The 19,441-nt window shown below is 44.8% G+C and overlaps 1 pseudogene; it reads right to left on the reverse strand.

Annotated features, from left to right (window-relative positions):
• The window catches only part of LOC147107883 (E3 ubiquitin/ISG15 ligase TRIM25-like), a 66,496-nt pseudogene that overhangs the window by 32,023 nt on the left and 15,032 nt on the right, over window positions 1-19,441 (reverse strand).

A 19,441-nucleotide genomic window follows, 5' to 3' on the forward strand; every position in this document is an offset into this window, starting at 1 on the left:
GACAGGTTGAAATACCTTTTAAGGCTCTCCAAAGTTTTCTGAAGTTTTGTTTCCAACCCTTCCCCCTCATTATGACACTTCTCTTCAATGTCCCCAACCTTTTAAGTTTCACGTACACACAATTTTAATCTCCCAACGCTTACATCACGTGTGAACCCATATGGATCTGCACCTGGCACTGTGAAGAGTTATGCAATGAGCTTAGCCTGGAGAATTGAGTGTAATTTGCACTTGGCTTTTCAGGTCTTTCACTCGACTCGTCTGCTGTAAAATCAACTTTGTTATTGGGAAGACCCTGGATTACCTTGGATTTCAACAGCTCAATCGTGTCAGTTTTGTTTCCAGAGGAAATCCGATTCGTCATCCCAATCAATTTATATTGAGTCAATTTGTCTTCAGAAATCTGGGCTGAGATCAAAAAATTCACCATTCCAGGAATCGCAGGAGAATAAAATCTCTATTCAAATCACCCCAAGAGCCTTATATTTATCGGCAGTTAGAGCAACGCTGTTTTGAACGGTGGCTCCTCACATAGAAACATAGAAACATAGAAGATAGGAGCAGGAGTAGGCCATTCGGCCCCTCGAGCCTGCTCCGCCATTCAATGAGATCATGGCTGATCATCCAAACTCAGTACCCTGTCCCTGCTTTCTCCCCATATCCCTTGATCCCTTTAGCCTTAAGAAATATATCCAACTCTTTCTTGAATATATTTAATGAATTGGCCTCAACTGCCTTCTGTGGTAGAGAATTCCACAGGTTCACCACTCTCTGGGTGAAGAAATTCCTCCTCATCTCAGTCCTAAATGGCTTACCCCTTATCCTTAGACTATGACCCCTGGTTCCGGAATCCCCGACCATCGAGAACATCCTTCCTGCATCTAGTCTGTCCAGTTCTGTTAGAATTTTATAAGTTTTGATGAGATCCCCTCTCATTCTTCTAAACTCCAGCGAGTACAAGCCCAATCGACCCAATCTCTCCTCATACGTCATTCGCCTTTCGATCTACCAGCAGTGACAGCTAGAGAATTATTTAACTTTTCATTCATTCAACTTCAGATCCGACCTTTAAATTAATTTATAATTAATCTAAAAATATTTCGCAATCTATCAATCTTGTTTGAATATAATCGATTCTGATTCTCAGTTTGACAGATGAAAAATGGGAGTTTCATTACTGCGACTTTTTGTTTTATCAATCAGTGATTCCTGGGAGATCCACCCACAGGCACCAGACACTGACTTATCTCCATGTGGAAAAATTGGGTTCTAAATGGCTCTAATGTTGCCACAAGAAACATTTAAATTACTGGAAATTCACACCTAAATGCTCTGCCCGTCAAATATCCCCTGGTCTCACTCACCTATCTCGATATCTGGACATCAATACGTCGCTGATTCACCCAATGATCAACTTTATCAGACCTCTGACTTTAAATCTAATTTTTCTAACGTGTTCTCTTCTCTCTACTCCCTGTGCTCTCGAATTAGCTTGTAACCGCGTCTGTGTAACTTTGTTTCCCAGTGTCCATTCGCGTGCGTGTTTTGGCTGCCGCTCCGGACCCGTTTCCTTTACCCCTCCTGACATCATGCCTCCTTTCCTTTCTCCACCCTCGGGTACTCTACCCTCACAACCCTAATTTTTCAAGATTCATTATCTTACCAATTCTACAGCTTCCCTCTCTGCCTCCCTTGGCATTGTCCGGAAGGCCCACCGAGGCACTCACCGCTGCCTCCTAATGAGTAGCACCCCCAATTGCCCCACCCTGTTCTCTCCCTGCGTGCCTGCTGCAGGCTAATCTTGCCAACCTCCTTCCGGTCCCTCCCTGCTCTGACCAGTAAATCGGCGATCATCGCTCCTCTCCACTGTCCTCCTTTCCTCCCTTAATCTCTCCCTCCATATTATCTCTCCTACATCGCCACCCCCTCGACCTTGTCATCTTACGTGGCCTATCTCCCACAGTAACTATCACTAATAAGGCAATCTCTGATCATTCCCTTATATTACTCACTACCCATATTCCCCTTCCCCCTCCCAACCCCACTTCTTTCTCACCGCTCTTGGAAAAAACTCTCCCTCAAGTCTGCACTTTCAAATTTCCCACTATTTAGCCTTTGGCCTACAATACTTCATGACATTTCTGCAGTTACTGATTTGCTAAATCACACCCTCTCCACCACCATTTATGCCCTTGTCCCCACTAAAACAATTACACTCTCTCACCCTAGTCGTTCCCCCGGTAAACCCCTCATTGTAATGATATCAGCAAATAGTGATGTTATTTGCCTGTTTGATTATCATGCCTTACCAGCATAGTTGCATGTATTGATTACTTATGCCTGACCAGCAGAGGTCATGTGAGAGACAAGCAGTTGGGTTTTACTTTCAGTTTCATTCAAGATGGATTTCTAACATGATGTCTCCTGTAAATGCTGTTGAACTGAGTTGAACAAACTTTGGATTAAAAGACATTCTCTTTCATAAATGTCTCATCATTGAACCCACAAAGAAATCAATACATGGTGTCAGAAGTGATTGAAAGAGATGAAGAGAAAAAATCTGAAGTTAAATCAGCTCTCCACAGATTAGCAAGCCAAAAGAGAACATCGTTACTTACCAGTAGAGAATAGCTAACAAAGTGAAAAATGGAAGGTTTACACCCACCGGCGACGCTTCAGTTGACAGGTAATGTGGCTGAAAATTGGAGAAGGTTCAAACAACGTGTGGGGTTGTATTTATCAGCAATCGGAGCTGACGAGAAAAGTAATAAAAGGAAATCGTCACTGTTCTTACATGTCGTGGGTGATGAGGCGCTGGAGGTGTATAATAATTTCACATTCGCTGCTAATGGAGACAAAATGAAGCTAGATAAAATAATGGAACAGTTTGAGGCCTACTGCATACCTAAACGTAACGTGACGTTTGAGAGGCACAGATTTTTCACATGTGTAAAGAAAACGGGTGAGACTATTGATCAGTATGTGACTGAACTGAGAAACAGAGGCAAATCGTGTGAATTTGGGGGACTGACAGACTCGCTGATAAAAGACAGACTGGTGTGTGGTATTCCAGATAATGGTCTAAGGGAAAGACTGCTAAGAGAGCAAGATCTAGACCTGGGAAAAGCCATAGCACTGTGTAGGGCTACAGAGACTGTGAAGTTGCAGGCAAAGGAGCTGTTCAGTGATAGTAGCTGCAACGTGGATGCAGTGAGTAAGAACGGACACAAACCGTTTAACAAAAAGAGCGCCAATGTGAAAAAAGAGGCGTGGCCAGTGAACGAAAATGAAAGGGACAATCGAAAGTCATGTAGTCGATGCGGTACACAGCATCCACCAAAAAAGTGTCCAGCATATGGTAAATAATGCAATAGTTGCAACAAAAACAACCATTATGCCCATTGCTGCAAGAACCAAGTGCAACAAAGCAAGGTCCATGCAGTAGATGAAAGCGACATAGAGGAGTTCTATGTAGATGTTGTGTCTGAAAACAAAAAAGAAGAAAGAGACTGGATGTTGACACTAAAAGTGAATGACATACACATTCCATTTAAATTGGATACTGGAGCACAAGTTAATGTGATATCAGAGACTGATTTTAAGAAAATTAGACCCAGACCAAAGATACATGGAATAAAAGTGAAAGTGACAGGATACTCAGGTACTGATATACCAGTGAAAGGAAGATGCATTGTCAAAGTAACACACAAGGACAGAGAGCACACGCTAGCATTAATCGTGGTGCCAAAGGATGTGCAAACCATACTAGGTTTAAAAGCCTGTGAGAGACTGAACCTGGTAAAGAGAGTCCTCGTTGTGGAAAGCGAAGGAGAGACAGTCTATGATGAACTGAAGGTTGCGTACACACCGGGTAAGCTGATGTATACAGCAGACACGTTGTCCAGAGCTGTTGACCCAGGAGAGTCCGCAAACACAGTGAAAAGACGGATGTACAAGGCAAAAGACAGTGGAACTGACTTCTACCAGAGCATGCTTGTATACCGCACAACGCCGCTCGAGTGTGGTATGTCACCAGCCCAACTCCTGATGGGACGTCGGCTAAGGTCAAACCTACCCATCCCGGAGAACCTCCTGAAAACAAAAGAGGGGGAGAAAGTGAGGAAGTTCAAAGAACAACAGAAAGAAAAGCAAAAGTACTACTATGACAGAGGAACACAAAACCTACCTGAACTCCACACTGGTGACCAAGTAAGGTTCAAAGACAAAACAAACATATGGACTCAGAAGGGAACTGTCCTGAGTGAAGTTCAACCAAGATCATACACCATTCAGACAGATGAGGGTGCTGTTCTGAGAAGAAATCGTCGAGATCTTCTCATGGGACCAGCCACAGCAAGTCAAAAGATTGATACTGTTGAACAACCTGATCACACAGCTGAGAACCAATCATCTGAGGCAACAACTCAGATTCAAGGACAATCAATCAGAAAATCCTCAAGACACGTGAAGCCCCCTGAGAGACTCATTGAGCAAATTTAAGGACTATTGTTATAGAAGGAAGTAATGTTATCTTATTCTCTCTTCAAGTTCTAGTGTATTGACATATTTCATGTGAACACACAAAGCAAGGTTAAAAAACCTTGATCATGATAATGATCATGTAAGTTCATTAAGTGTTACAGTTAAAATGCAGATTAATACAAAGAAAACATGTTGTTAGTTAAAAGTAAAATACTTTTGTTTTAAGAAAAGGAGATGTAATGATATCAGCAAATAGTGATGTTATTTGCCTGTTTGATTATCATGCCTTACCAGCATAGTTGCATGTATTGATTACTTATGCCTGACCAGCAGAAGTCATGTGAGAGACAAGCAGTTGGGTTTTACTTTCAGTTTAATTCAAGATGGGTTTCTAACATGATGTCTCCTGTAAATGCTGTTGAACTGAGTTGAACAAACTTTGGATTAAAAGACATTCTCTTTCATAAATGTCTCATCATTGAACCCACAAAGAAATCAATACACTCATCTCCGCTCCCTTAAGTCCAAGGGACACAGACTTGAACATCATTGGTGGACAACTGGTTTAACCATCCATCACCAGATATGGCTGGATCACATAAAGCATTACCGGGTCCTGCTCGCCGCCGCTAAACCTTGTTCAGTTACACCTTTCATCCTGGCGCCTGCTACTAGTCAACACACTATTCAGGACTCCCTGCCACAACCTCAAAAGTAAAGCATTAAATAACCGATTGACAAAGGACTAAAGATAATAAGCACAAGGATGGACTCGGATGATCAAACACTCAATTTGACATGATAATTTCTATACCAGTGTGTCTGAGAGTAGGGCGGGTAGGATGCTGGAGTGTGCGAAAGGCAGCGGGAGAATGATAAATAGGGACAATGTGAGAAAGAAAGAAAGACTTGCATTTATAAAGCGCCTTTCAAGACCACCGGATGTCTCAAAGCGCTTCACAGACAATGAAGTACTTTTGAAGTGTAGTCACTGTTGTAATGTGCGAAACGCGGCAGCAAATTTGCGCACAGCAAGGACCCACAAATAGCAATGTGTGAATGGCCAGATAATCTGTTTTTGTTATGTTGGTTGAAATATTGGCCAGGGAGAACTCCCCTGCTCTTCTTCAAAATATTGCCATGGGATCTTTTACGTCCACCTGAGAGGGCAGACGGGGCCTCGGTTTAACGTCTCACGCAAAAGATGGCACCTCCGACTGCAGCACTCCCACAGCTCTGCACTGGAGTGGTCAGCCTAGCTTTATGTGCTTGAGTCCCCAGAATGGGACTGTGAACCCACAACCTTCTGACTCAGAGGCGAGTGTGCTACCAACGGAGCCAAGGTTGACACGGGCAGATAAATACTAACTTATTCATGATCTGTGGGAATCATGGAATATTTATTCAGGAGACTGAATGGGTTCGGTAGTGTTTATGATAGGGTAGACTGCAGCTCATCTGTGTGAGGAGTGGACTTGATGGGCAGAATACACTTTTCTCATTCCACATATTATGTTCTCAGCTCTGTGGCTGTCTGTATATCTGCACAGTCTGTGTGACTCTGTCTGACTGTATTTTCCCTGACGTTTTCTTGGATATTCTCAGGTCTCTAAACACGACTAAAGAAACTTGCTGTCAGTTCCTTATACTAGATCAAAGCTGCACTTTCTTATCCTTTGTACAAGGAGTGAGATTGACGGGTTGCTCTGTGTGTGGGGCAGGCGCGCTGGATCAGCTGGCCCTTTCCTGCCCGTCAGTTTCATATGTTCGTATGTTCGTATCACTTCCCCTATGGCCAACTGGTACTTCTTACATTCCTCCATTTTCCTGTCGAGAAGTTGAAATACATTGGACAGGTTCAGGGTGAGCTCTGGAGCATCCGGATATGTGACATTCTGAGTCTCAATAACTCTGTAATGAAAGAGAAAACAGTGGTTTAATCCGTGGGAAGATTTCAGATACAAATCCAAGGGTTAATGAGTGATCACTGCAACGACTAATGTTCCTCCTGAAATCGACCAGCGAATCATCCTGAAAAGGTCAGAATCCATAGATTTGCAGCTTTCTCTGCAGTTAGTGACCTCCACACAATTTGTTGCTGTTTCAGCCCCCTTCGGGATTTTGAAAGCTGCATTCCAGTTCAGTCCACTTAAAGGGGCCGCGCAGGGCCAAAATTAGAGGGAATATTGGTTGAATCATTTCTCTATCTCTCAACAGAAAAATTCTATCACAACTTGGTTTAGCACCTCATCTGAAAGACGGCACCTCTGACAATGCAGCATTCCCTCAGTGCTGCACCAAAGGGTCAGTCTATATTATGAGGTTAGAGGGCTGCTTCCCTGACCAGCGTTCCACACCAGTGGGGTGGAGCACACAGACTTCAGGCTCAGAGGCAAGACGCTACCAACTGAGCCACAGTGCGATATCCTGAAGATGTGATAAGGTGCTGCATCAATGGAAGTTCTTTCTTTGGCAGTCGCTGCAAGTTTCCCTTTTATTTACTGTAGATAGCAAGTTACTGAGAAGTGTGAGAGACAGATGAAAGAGCCCACGTCACTCACATTTCCCTAAAGGCTGCCTATAGTAACCACACTTCAAATCAGCCGTACTATCAGTGATTTGAAATACATTATCGGGGAAGGTTTGCAATATGGTCTCCCAATCTTTAACTCTTCTCCAAGATACTAATGAAGGTTTCCTACCAGCATACCTACTGTACGACTGAAAGAAACTTACCTGGAAAGGAGCTCCGTAGAATCCTGTAAAGACAAAGAGAGGAGATCAAATCATTGAATTAACAGGTCAACACACTGTCGAATGAAACAAAAGGGAATGGGATTCAGTGTAAAGAGCTAAGTGTCTGAGAGCAGGTAGAGTGAGTCACAGTAACTGAATAATGGAACTTTTCTCCACAGGACATTCTGAGAAACATAGAAACATAGAAGATAGGCCTTCAAGAAGGTGGTGGTGAGCCGTCTTCTTGAATAAAACTAAGTGGCTTACTAGACCATTTCAGAGGGCAGTTAAGAACATAATAGGCCTAGAAATTGGGTTGGGGCGCCAAAGTGGCGCAAAAGTCGGCAGAGCGCAGGATTTAGCGCAGCGATCGGAGTGATACCGATCGCCAGATATTCAGTTTCATTGCCCCTCGAGGGACACGGGGCGAGGCTCGAGGCGCTCCGCGTCCCTCTTAGGGCGCTGAAACTGATTATCGCAGCGCAACGTGCCGCAGCGCCACACGCTGCGGCACGGCACGCTGCAGTACTGCAGGCCTTCCTCCCACTGTTAAGGGGGAGGTGCCTGCAACAGCGCGAGCCCCGATCGCGAGTGCTGGCAAATGAGCCCGCCACCAAGGAGAAGTGTCGGGCTCTCGGGAAACAGCCAGCAATGCTGCGGGGGGCGGGGTGGTTAGGAGGCCGGGGACGGACGTGCTGGCAGGCGGCCGCCGGAAAAGCGGCCGCCCTGCACCTCCACCTTAACTTGCGCCGCTGCTGGCACAGTAAGGCCCCGTGAACCGGGCGCGGGTAGCGAGCGGCGCAACTGCGGCGCTTGCTACCAAATATCGCGAACGGGGCACGAATGGGGCGCTGCGCACACCGATGATGTCATCGGTGGCGGCGCAGCGCAAATGCCTAACGCCACCATTAGCGCCCCTACTGAATATCGCCAGAGACGCAGCCAGTGGCGCTACAGCCACTGACTGCCTCTTTAGGCGCTAACAGGTGGTGCTACTCACCCAATTTCTCCCCCATAGAAACATAGAAGATAGGAGCAGGAGTAGGCCATTTGGCCCCTTGAGCCTGTTCCACCACTTAATGAGATCATGGCTGATCATCCAAATTCAGTACCCTGTCCCTACTTTCTCCCCATATCCCTTGATCTATTTAGCTTTAAGAAATATATCCAACTCCTTCTTGAATATATTTAATGAATTGGCCTCAATGGCCTTTTGTGGTAGAGAATTCCACAGGTTCACCACTCTCTGGGTGAAGAAATTCCTCCTCATCTCTGTCCTAAATGGCTTACCCCTTATCTTTAGACTGTGACCCCTGGTTCTGGACTCCCCGCCATCGGGAACATCCTTCCTGCATCGAGACTGTCTAGTCCTATTAGAATTTTATAAGTTTCAATGAGATCCCCTCTCATTCTTCTAAACTCCAGCGAATATAAGCCCAATCGACCCAATCTCTCCTCATACGTCATTCCTGCCATCCCAGGTATCAGTCTGATGAATCTTCGCTGCACTCCCTCCATGGCAAGAACATCCTTGCTCAGATAAGGCGATCAAAACTGCACACAATACTCAAGGTGTGGCCTCACCAAGGCCCTGTACAACTGCAGCAAGACATCCTTGCTCCTGTACTCGAATCCTCTCGCTAAGAAGGCCAACATACCATTTGCCTTCTTAACCGCCTGCTGCACCTGCATGCTTACCTTCAGCGACTGGTGCACAAGGACATAATAATCTGCCTTCCTGTTTTTGCCACCAAAGTGGATAACCTCGCATTTATCCACATTATACTGCATCTGCCATGCATCTGCTCAATCACCCAACCTGTCCAAATCATACTGGAGTTTCTCGGCATCCTCCTCACAGCACACACACCCACCCAGCTTTGTGTCGTCTGCAAATTTGGAGATATTACATCTAGTTCCCTCGTCTAGATCATTAATATATATATTGTGAATAATTGGGGTCCTAGCACCGATCCCTGCGGTACCCACTAGCCACTGCCTGCCACTCAGAAAAAGAGCCGTTTATTCCAACTCTTTGCTTCCTGTCTGCCAACCAGTTCTCTATCCAAGTCAGTACCTTACCCCCAATCCCATGTGCTTTAACTTTACATGCTAATCTCTTATGCGGGACCTTATCGAAAGCCTTCTGAAAGACCAAATACACCACATCCACTGGTTCTCCCTTATCTATTCTACCAGTTACATCCTCAAAAAATTTCAGTAGATTAGTAAAGCACAATTTACCTTTTGTAAATCCATGTTGACTTTGTCCGATCCTGTCACTGTTTTTCAAGTGCTCTGCTATTACATCTTTTATAATGGACTCTAGCATTTTCCCCACTACCGATGGTGTATAGTTCCCCATTTTCTCTCTACCACCTTTTTTGAATGGTGGGGTTACATTAGCTACCCTCCAATCCATGGGTACTGTTCCAGAGTCTATAGAATTTTGGAAGATGACCAGCAATGCATCTACTATTTCTAGGGCGACTTCCTTAAGTACCCTAGGATGTAGATTATCAGGCCCTGGGGATTTATCAGCCTTCAGTCCCATCAATTTCCCTAACACCATTTCCCTACAAATACTGATTTCATTCAGCTCCTCCCTCTCATTGGACTCTATGGGCTGAAAATTCAGTAGGGTTAGCGCCCATTTTGCGGCGCTAGAGGGCCTAGCGCCGCAATGATAGCTGTTTCTGAAATTCACTTCGGCGCTGCCATCGGCGTTAGCCGGTTGCGCTGCGCCGGCACCGATGACGTCATCGGTGTGCGCAGCGTCCCGGTTGCCGTGGCAACGCGCCCGAACGCCGAAATTCAGTTGCGGCCGCCTCGCCCGTGGCAGCCGCAACTAAGACTCTGGCAACCGAGTCTTACACAAGTTAGCGCCGGCGCATTAAGGTCGCGCGGCGGCCGGCCGCTTTCCCGCCGGCCGCCTGCCCGCACCTCCCTCCCCGGACTCCTCCACCCCCCCCCCGCGGAACAGATGCATCTGGCCTGCAAGCCCGGCACTTGTCCGAGGTGCCGGGCTCATTTTTGAAAAAATCAAACGGCCAGCGATCGGGTGAAGGCAGCGCCTCCTTAACGGGAGGAGGAGGCCTGCACTTCCCCAGCCTGCCGCACCGCATCGGGTGCCGCAGCGCCGGATTAGCACCGCAATGCGGCACTCAGCGCCCATTGGGAGGCACTCACGCCCGCCAGTAGCGCCGGCAGCCGTCTGGGCACGGCGCTACTGAATTTTTGGCGCGCGCAAGGGAATTAGCGCCGGCGCTAAATTTCCGGCGCTAAAGCCCTGGCGCGGCGTCAACTCAATTTCTAGGCCTATGTTCCCCAACATCTCTGGGAGGTTATTTGTGTCCTCCTTTGTGAAGAGGTCAGGTGTGAGGCAGCAGCAACAATGCTTGGGGCAGCAGCAATGTGCAAATAATTCAGCCTCAGCACCAGCCTTGTTCATCACCAGATTGTTATAGACAGTAAAAGCTATTCGAGCCAGCTTAGCTCATTCATCCAAAAAGACCCTAAAGTTACAACATCCAATTGGTTCTGAAGTGATGCAAGAGTTTTCTATCATTTCCTGTGTTGACCACTCTCCGTCTGAAGAAGAATTTCCTAGCATCAGACCTAAATTTACCTTTAACTAGATTGAAACTTTGACCCATTTGATTTAATTTAATTGTCAGGTCTTATCTTTTCCGTACTGTTTATCAGCTCCCACAGCACGGAAACGTCTCTAACCAAAGTCATGACTAACATTCTCTGTGACTATGGTGCATTATTCCTCCTTGTCCTCAACATCTCTGCAGTCTGGGACATAGTTGACCACTCCATCCTCCTCCAATGTTTCACCTTCATTGTCCAGTTGAATGGGACTCCCCTCACTTGCTAAACTCTTCCCTATTTGATCGTAGCCTGAGAATTTCCACCAATGGCTTTTCTTCCCACCCCGACACTGTCTCCTCGGGATTCCCCCAAGGATCCATCCTTGTCCTCTAGTTCTTCATCTAGAAAGAGCCATAGAATGGTCGCAGCACAGAAGGAGGCCATTTAGCCCGTGCCGGCTCTCTGCAAGGGCACTTCAGCTAGTCCCACTCCCCCGCCCTTTCCCCGTAGCCCTGCAAAATTTTTTCCTTCAGGTACTTATCCAATTCCATTTTGAAAGCCATGGTTGAGTCTGCCTCCACCACCATTTCAGGCAGTATATTCCAGATCCTAACTACTCGCTGCTTAAAAAAGTTTTTCCTCATGTCGCCTTTGGTTCTTCTGCCAATCACCTTAAATCTGTGCCCTCTGGTTCTTGACCCTTCCACCAATGGGAACAGTTTCTCTCTATCTACTCTGTCCAGACCCCTCATGGTTTTAAACACCTCTATCAAATCTCCTCTCAACCTTCTCTGCTCTACAGAGAGCAACCCCAGCTTCTCCAGTCTATCCACGTAACTGAAGTCCCTCATCCCTGGAATCATTCTTGTAAATCTTTTCTGTACCCTCTCTAAGGCCTTCACATCCTTCCTAAAGTGCGGTGCCCAGAATTGAACAAAATACTCCAGTTGAGGCCAAATCAGTGTTTTATAAAGGTTCATCATAACTTCCTTGCTTTTGCACTCTATGCCTCTATTTATGAAGCCCAGGATCCCATCTTCTTTTGTAACCACTTTCTCAACCTGCTCTGCCACCTTCCACAATGTGTGCACATATACCCCCAGGTCTCTCTGTTCATGCACCCCCTTTAAGATTATACCCTTTAGTTTATATTGCCTCTCCTCATTCTTGCTACCAAAAGTAATACTTCACACATTTCTGCGTTAAATTTCATCTGCCACATATCACCAGCCTGTCCATGTCTTCTTGAAGTCTATCACTATCCTCCTCACTGTTCACTATACTTCCAAGTTTTGTGTCATCTGCAAATTTTGAAATTATGCCCTGTACACCCAAGTCCAAGTCATTAATATACATCAAGAAAAGCAGTGGTCCTAGTACCGACCCCTGGGGAACACCACTGTATACCTTCCTCTGGTCTGAAAAACAACCGCTCACCACTACTCTCTGTTTCCCGCCACTTAGACAATTTCGTATCCATGCTGTCACTGTCCCTTGTATCGATGGGCTTCAACTTTACTGGCAAGCCTTATTATGTGGCACTTTATCATACACTTTTTAGAAGTCCATGTACACCACGTCAACTGCATTGCCCTCATCAACTCTCCCTGTTACCTCATCAAAAAACTCGATAAAGTTAGTAAAACACGATTTGTCTTTAACAAATCTGTGCTGGCTTTCCTTAATTAATCCATACTTGTCCAAGTGACTGTTAACTTTGTCCCTGATTATCATTTCTAAGAGCTTCCCCACTACCGAGGTTAATCTGACTGGCCTGTAGTTGCTGGGATTATCCTTACACCCTTGTTTCAACAAAGGTGTAACATTTGCAATTCTAAAGTCCTCTGGCACCACCCCCATATCCAAGGAGGATGGGAAGATTATGGCCAGTATCTCCACAATTTCCTCCTTAACTTCCCTCAACATGCTGCCCCTTGGTGATATCATTCGTGTAAGGTTTCGCAAGAATTTCCAAAATTTCTACAGCCCCGAAGATTATTTTTTTGATTAAAGAAAACCTGGGTGGAATACCTTAAAAATCTAGGGCATCAAAAAATGGCTGTCAGACCTCGTGGCAGGAGACAAAAGGACAGCCTGCTTGTGTGTCGGCAAAGGATTGGAAAAAAAACACCAGCCTGTGCGAAATGCATGAAGTACTTGGAACTGTCAATCAACTGCAGTTTAGGAAATTTCAAACCGCAGGACAATGGATGTTTGTTTACAGGACTCTCTACAATGTTGTCACAAAGGCGTAAGTACTTAAAGCTGTCAATCAATTGCGGTTGGACTGACCACAGGACAATGGGTTTGTTTACAAACCACTTAGTGCTATTGACTATTTGTTTGTCCAGCACTTGAGATATCAGTAAGACATTTAAACTGAGCGAATACCAGTTTAAATGAATGGGGAATACATTCAACCCATCACAGTCAATGGGGACAGATCAATTCCCTTTTGTATAGCCCAGATACATCCGGATTTGGGCGCGAAGATTATGGCTCCCAATGGGTATAAAATAGCCTCTCAGGAAGCCATCTCTCTCTCTGCTGCCTCGCCTCCGTGCTCTGCCTGCAAGAAGAACAACTCAACAGCCCGCCCAAAGAAGTGGAATACCAGCAGTTACTTTTAAATACTGGGGTATCTCTACTTCGGGGCGGTGAAGAATCTAAGACCGCAAGGGCACGGAGCAGGCGTTCTCTGGTGAGCATAGATTTTCTGGCCCATCACAAGGCAACCTAGATAGGTATTAGGGGTGGGAATTAAGGGGAATTTTTGTTAAATTCTGATTTTAGTCAATTTTCCCTTGATGTGTCCATTTTCTCCTCCCCTATTAAGTAAAAGAGTGTTCTACTAAGCAAAAGAGTGCTGTAGTAAGCAAAAGTGTACTGTACTAAGTAAAAGTGTGCTGCACTAGGTGAAAGTGCTGTATTAAGTAAAAGAGTGTTGTATTAAGCCAAAGAGTGCTGTAGTAAGCAAAAGAGTGCTGTAGCAAGCAGAAGGGTACTGTATTAAGTTAAAGTGCTGTATTAAGCATAGGTGTGCTGTATTCATTATTTTCAATTTATTTCTTTTTATTTCAATAAATACTGGTCTTCTTTGCACCCAACCACAAGTCTCGTTTTGTCTACATCGCTACTGAATAAGTCCAGCGGTCAGAACCAGGAAAGGGGAGCAATTCGAAACCGCACGGGGCTCTGGAGCAGCTCAGATACTTTTGACTGGCCAGAGACAATAACCCCAGTATACCCCCATTTAATTCCTACATTCGCAGCCATGGGGGTCAGCTTCTATCTGTATGGTGATGACACCCAGGTCTCCCTCTCTAGCACCTCTCTGAACTTCTCCAGTGCTATTCAACTGTTTGTCCAACTTGGAAGAGCCGCAGTTCCCTCCAGGTAAACGTTGGGAAGATGGAAGCTATCATCTTCTTCCCCCGACACAAACTCCATGCCTTGGCCACTGACTCCAGCCACCTCTCCAACCACTGTCTCCAGGTGAACCAGACAGTTTTCAACCTCGGGTGTCCTTTTCGACCCAGAACTGACCTTCCAACCCTATTTCCTCTTCATCACAAAGACTGCTTACATGCACCTCTGTGACATCGCCCATCTCCACTGCTATCTCAGTCCATCTTCCACTGAAACCCTCACCCATGCCTCTCTCACCGCCAGACTCGATTACTCCAATGCTCTCCCGGCTGGCCTCCCATCCTCCACCCTCAATAAACTTCAGCTCATGGTTTGAGTCATAAATTCAAGGCCAACTCGAGGACTTCAGCACAAAATCTATGCTGATACTTTAATGAGGCTGGAATATAAAGGGGATGAAGTTATGCTGCGGATGCAAAGAGCTTTGGACAGGCCCCATCTGGAGTACTGCGTTCAGTTTTGGGCACCGTACCTCAGGAAGGATATATCAGCCTTGGCGGGCGTGCAGCGCAGATTCACCAGACTGATACCCAGGCTTAGAGGGTTAAATTATGAGGACAGGTTGCATAAACTTTGGCTTTTACTACCTGATCAAGGTGTTTAAAATGTTAAAAAGATTTGATACGGTCCATACGGAGAAACTATTTCCTCTGGTGGGTGAATCAAGAACAAAGGGACATGATCTTAAAATTTGAGCAAGGCCGGTCAGGAGGGAAATCTGGAAGCACTTTATGCAAAGGTTAGTGGAAATCTGGAACTCTCACTCCCAAAAGGCTGCGGATGCTGGGGGACAATTGGGGCTTTCAAGACTGAGATCAGTAGATTTTGGTTAGGTCAGGGTATCACGGAATATGGAGCAAAGGTGGGAAAATGGATTTGAGGTGCAGATCAAGCATGATCTCACTGAATGGTGGAGCAGGCTCGAGGGGCTGAATGGCCTACTCCTGTTCGTAACGTTTCTATATTTAATGTAATATTTCAAAGGAGGTGTTAACGTGAGGTCCTACTTGCTTGTTCAGGTGAGCATAAAAGATCCTGTGGCACGATTTGGAGAACAGCAGGGAGCTCACCTGGTGTCCTAGCCAACATTCCTCCCTCAACTTATACCAGCAAAAACATATTTTATGTGTTTCCGCTGGGCAGACAGTGGGTCATTCTCCCATTTAACACCATGCCTGATTTTCCTATCCACTAAAGACCATCGTAGCCTACCAGCCGCTGCCCATTTCCCATTCAGCGGGAGCAGTTAAAACTGACCCCATATTAACTGGTCATTCACATCCATTGCTGTATGGAGCACCATTGTCTGCATAACAACAAGTACTTCAAACTACGGAGAAGGTCATAGACTTAGGTAGCAGTGGGGGAATTAAAAAACAGAGTGTGTCAGGAAGGGACAGAAGGTATGGAGTAAAAGGTAAAGTAGTAAAAGGGGAAAAAGCAGGAACTAAGTGTCACAAAACATATTTGAAAGTTCTTTATCTGAATGCACGTAGCATTCGTAACAACATGGATGAGTTAACGGCACAAATAACTACATATGGGTATGATATTGTGGCCATTACAGAAACATGGCTGCAGGGTGACCATGACTGGGAATTAAATATACCAGGTTATTTAACAATCAGGAAGGACAGGCAGGAAGGAAGGGGAGGTGGGGTGGCTATGTTAATAAAGGAAGGAATCACTGTAATACAGAGAAATGATATTGGGTCAAAGGATCAGGATAGTGAAACAGTTTGGGTGGAGATAAGGAATAATAAAGGGAAAAAAACACTAGTGGGCGTAGTCTATAGGCCTCCGAAAAGTGGCAACTCTGTTGGACGGAGTATTAATCAGGAAATAGTTGAGGCTTGTAATAAGGGAACAGCTATAATTATGGGGGATTTTAACTATCATATTAACTGGACAAATCAAATTGGGCAGGGCAGCCTTGAGGATGAGTTCATTGAGTGTATTAGGGATGGGTTTCTTGAGCAGCATGTAACTGAACCGACTAGGGGGCAAGCAACTTTAGATTTGGTCTTGTGTAATGAGACAGCATTAATTAAAAATGTCCTAGTAAAGGATCCCCTTGGAATGAGTGACCATAACATGGTTGAATTCCATATTCAATTAGAGGGTGAGAAGGTTGGATTTCAAACAAGCGTGCTGAGCTTGAATAAAGGAGACTATGAAGGTATGAGAGCGGAATTGATTAGAGTGGACTGGGAAAATAGATTAAAGGGTATGATGGTACATGATCAGTGGTGTACATTTAAGGAGTTATTTTACAACTTCCAAAAAATATATATTCCACTGAGGAAAAAAGGGTGTAGAAGAAAAGATAGCCATCCGTGGCTAAGTAAAGTAATTAAGGATAGTATCCGACTAAAAACAAGGGCATATAAGGTAGCCAAATCTAGTGGGAGGATAGATGATTGGGAAGTCTTTAAAAGACAGCAAAAAATAATTAAAGGATTGATTAAGAAAGGGAAGATAGATTATGAAAGTAAATTAGCAAATAATATAAAAACAGATAGAAAAAGTTTCTATAGTTATATAAAAAGAAAAAGGGTGGCTAAAGTAAATGTTGGTCCCTTAGAGGATGAGACCGGGAAATTAATAGTGGGAAACATGGAGATGGCAAAAACGCTGAACAATTATTTTGTATCAGTCTTTACGGTAGAGGACACTAAGAATATCCCAACACTGGACAAACAGGGGGCTCCAGGTGGGGAGGAGCTAAATACGATTAAAATCACTAAGGAAGTGGTACTTGGTAAATTAATGGGACTCAAGGCGGATAAATCCCCTGGGCCTGATGGCTTACACCCTAGGGTCTTGAGGGAAGTGGCGGTAGGGATTGTGGATGCATTGGTAATAATTTTCCAAAACTCCCTGGACTCAGCAAATCTAATGTAACACCCTTATTTAAAAAGGATAGTAGGCAGAAGGCTGGAAACTATAGACCTGTTAGCCTAACATCTGTGGTTGGTAAAATTTTAGAGTCCATTATTAAGGAGACAGTAATGGGACATTTGGATAAACATAATTTAATAGGACAAAGTCAGCATGGTTTCATGAAGGGGAAGTCATGTTTGACAAATTTGCTTGAGTTCTTTGAGGAAGTAACATACAGGGTGGATAAAGGGGAACCAGTGGACGTAGTGTATTTAGACTTCCAAAAGGCATTTGACAAGGTGCCACACAAAAGATTATTGCTCAAGATAAAAAAATCACGGGATTGGGGGTAATATTCTGGCATGGGTGGAGGATTGGCTATCTAACAGAAAGCAGAGAATTGGGATAAATGGTTCGTTCTCAGACTGGCAATCAGTAACTAGTGGTGTTCCGCAGGGGTCAGTGCTGGGTCCCCAACTCTTTACAATCTATATTAACGATTTGGAGGAGGGGACTGAGTGTAACATATCAAAGTTTGCAGATGATACAAAGATGGGAAGGAAAGTAGTGAGTGAGGAGGACATAAAAAACCTGCAAAGGGACATAGACAGGCTAAGTAAGTGGGCAGAGATTTGGCAGATGGAATACAATACTGGAAAGTGTGAGGTTATGCACTTTGGCAGGAAAAATCATAGAGCAAGTTATTATCTTAATGGCAAGAAACTGGAAAGTACTGTAGTACAAAGGGATCTGGGGGTCCTGGTGCACGAAACTCAAAAGGTTAGTATGCAGGTGCAGCAAGTGATCAAGAAGGCCAATGGAATGTTGGCTTTTATTGCTAGGGGGATAGAATATAAAAACAGGGAGGTATTGTTGCAGTTGTACAAGGTATTGGTAAGACCGCACCTGGAATACTGCATACAGTTTTGGTGTCCATACTTAAGAAAAGACATACTTGCTCTCGAGTCAGTACAAAGAAGGTTCACTCGGTTAATCCCGGGGATGAGGGGGTGGACATATGAGGAGAGGTTGAGTAGACTGGGACTCTACTCATTGGAGTTCAGAAGAATGAGAGGCGATCTTATTGAAACATATAAGGTTGTGAAGGGGCTTGATCGGGTGGATGCGGTGAGGATGTTCCCAATGATGGGTGAAACTAGAACTAGTGGGCATAATCTTAGAATAAGGGGCTGCTCTTTCAAAACTGAGATGAGGAGAAACTTCTTCACTCAGAGGGTAGTAGGTCTGTGGAATTTGCTGTCCCAGAAAGCTGTGGAGGCTACATCATTAAATAAATTTAAAACAGAAATAGACAGTTTCTTAGAAGTAAAGGGAATTAGGGGTTACGGGGAGCAGGCAGGAAATTGGACATGAGTCTAGGTTCGGAACGGTCATGGCCCTGTCGGTAGCGGAGCGGGCCCAGGGGCTGTGTAGCCTGGTTTTGCTCCTACTTCTTGTGTTCTAATTATGTGTTAGATTTCAGGAGATGGTTCTATTCCTGTTCCTGGCTGGGGTGGAGATCACCTTTTACAGAAGGTAAGTACTGTAGAAAATATAGGGACAGAGTGATCTCCTGGACGCGTTTCGATCGCCTAGATGGGTCGGAGAGGAATTTCCCAGATTTTTTCTCCCAAATTGGCCATTGGTTTTTTTTATCTGGTTTTTCGCCTCTCCCAGGCGATCACATGGGTTCGGGTGGGATGTAGAGTGATAGTAGATTTGAGGTTAGGATCAGATCAGCCATGATCTTATTGAATGGTGGAGTAGGCTCGAGGGGCCGATTGGCCTACTCCTGCTCCTATTTCTTATGTTCTTATGTTCTTATGTAAAAGTAATTCCTGCCTTGCGGAGGGTTTGAGAGATGTTCAGAGGACATGATAATGTGCAAAATAAAGTAAATTTCTTTCATTTTTATGGATGAAGAATTGACTTTGATGATGGATTATTGGTGGAACGGCACTACATTAATATCAGTGACTTCAGGAATGGAAGAAGAGCAGGAGAAAAGCAATAGAAAACAAATAGATGTACCTGAATAAAGGAGAGACAGTCCCCTTGTATCAGACGATTCTGCGCTTCATCATCTGTTAATTTAATCTGTTCCATCATCTTGTTTAATGCTTCTGAACGGCTCCTAATCTGTGAGAGCACTCGAAGCTCCTCCTCATCGATCAGTTCCAGTGCGTACATTTCATCTTCTTCCAACTGTTTCCTCCTTTCAAAGAATTTCTTCATCAGGTTTCCTTTCAGCTCATTGGTGAGTGTCTAAAAATCCAACCCACATTCTCATTACAAGCAGCTCTTACACAGAGCT

The sequence above is a fragment of the Somniosus microcephalus genome, chromosome 14 (assembly GCF_052327205.1).
Source record: "Somniosus microcephalus isolate GS21.2 chromosome 14, FLI_Smic_1.0, whole genome shotgun sequence".
In the NCBI taxonomy this organism is placed as follows: Eukaryota; Metazoa; Chordata; class Chondrichthyes; order Squaliformes; family Somniosidae; genus Somniosus; species Somniosus microcephalus.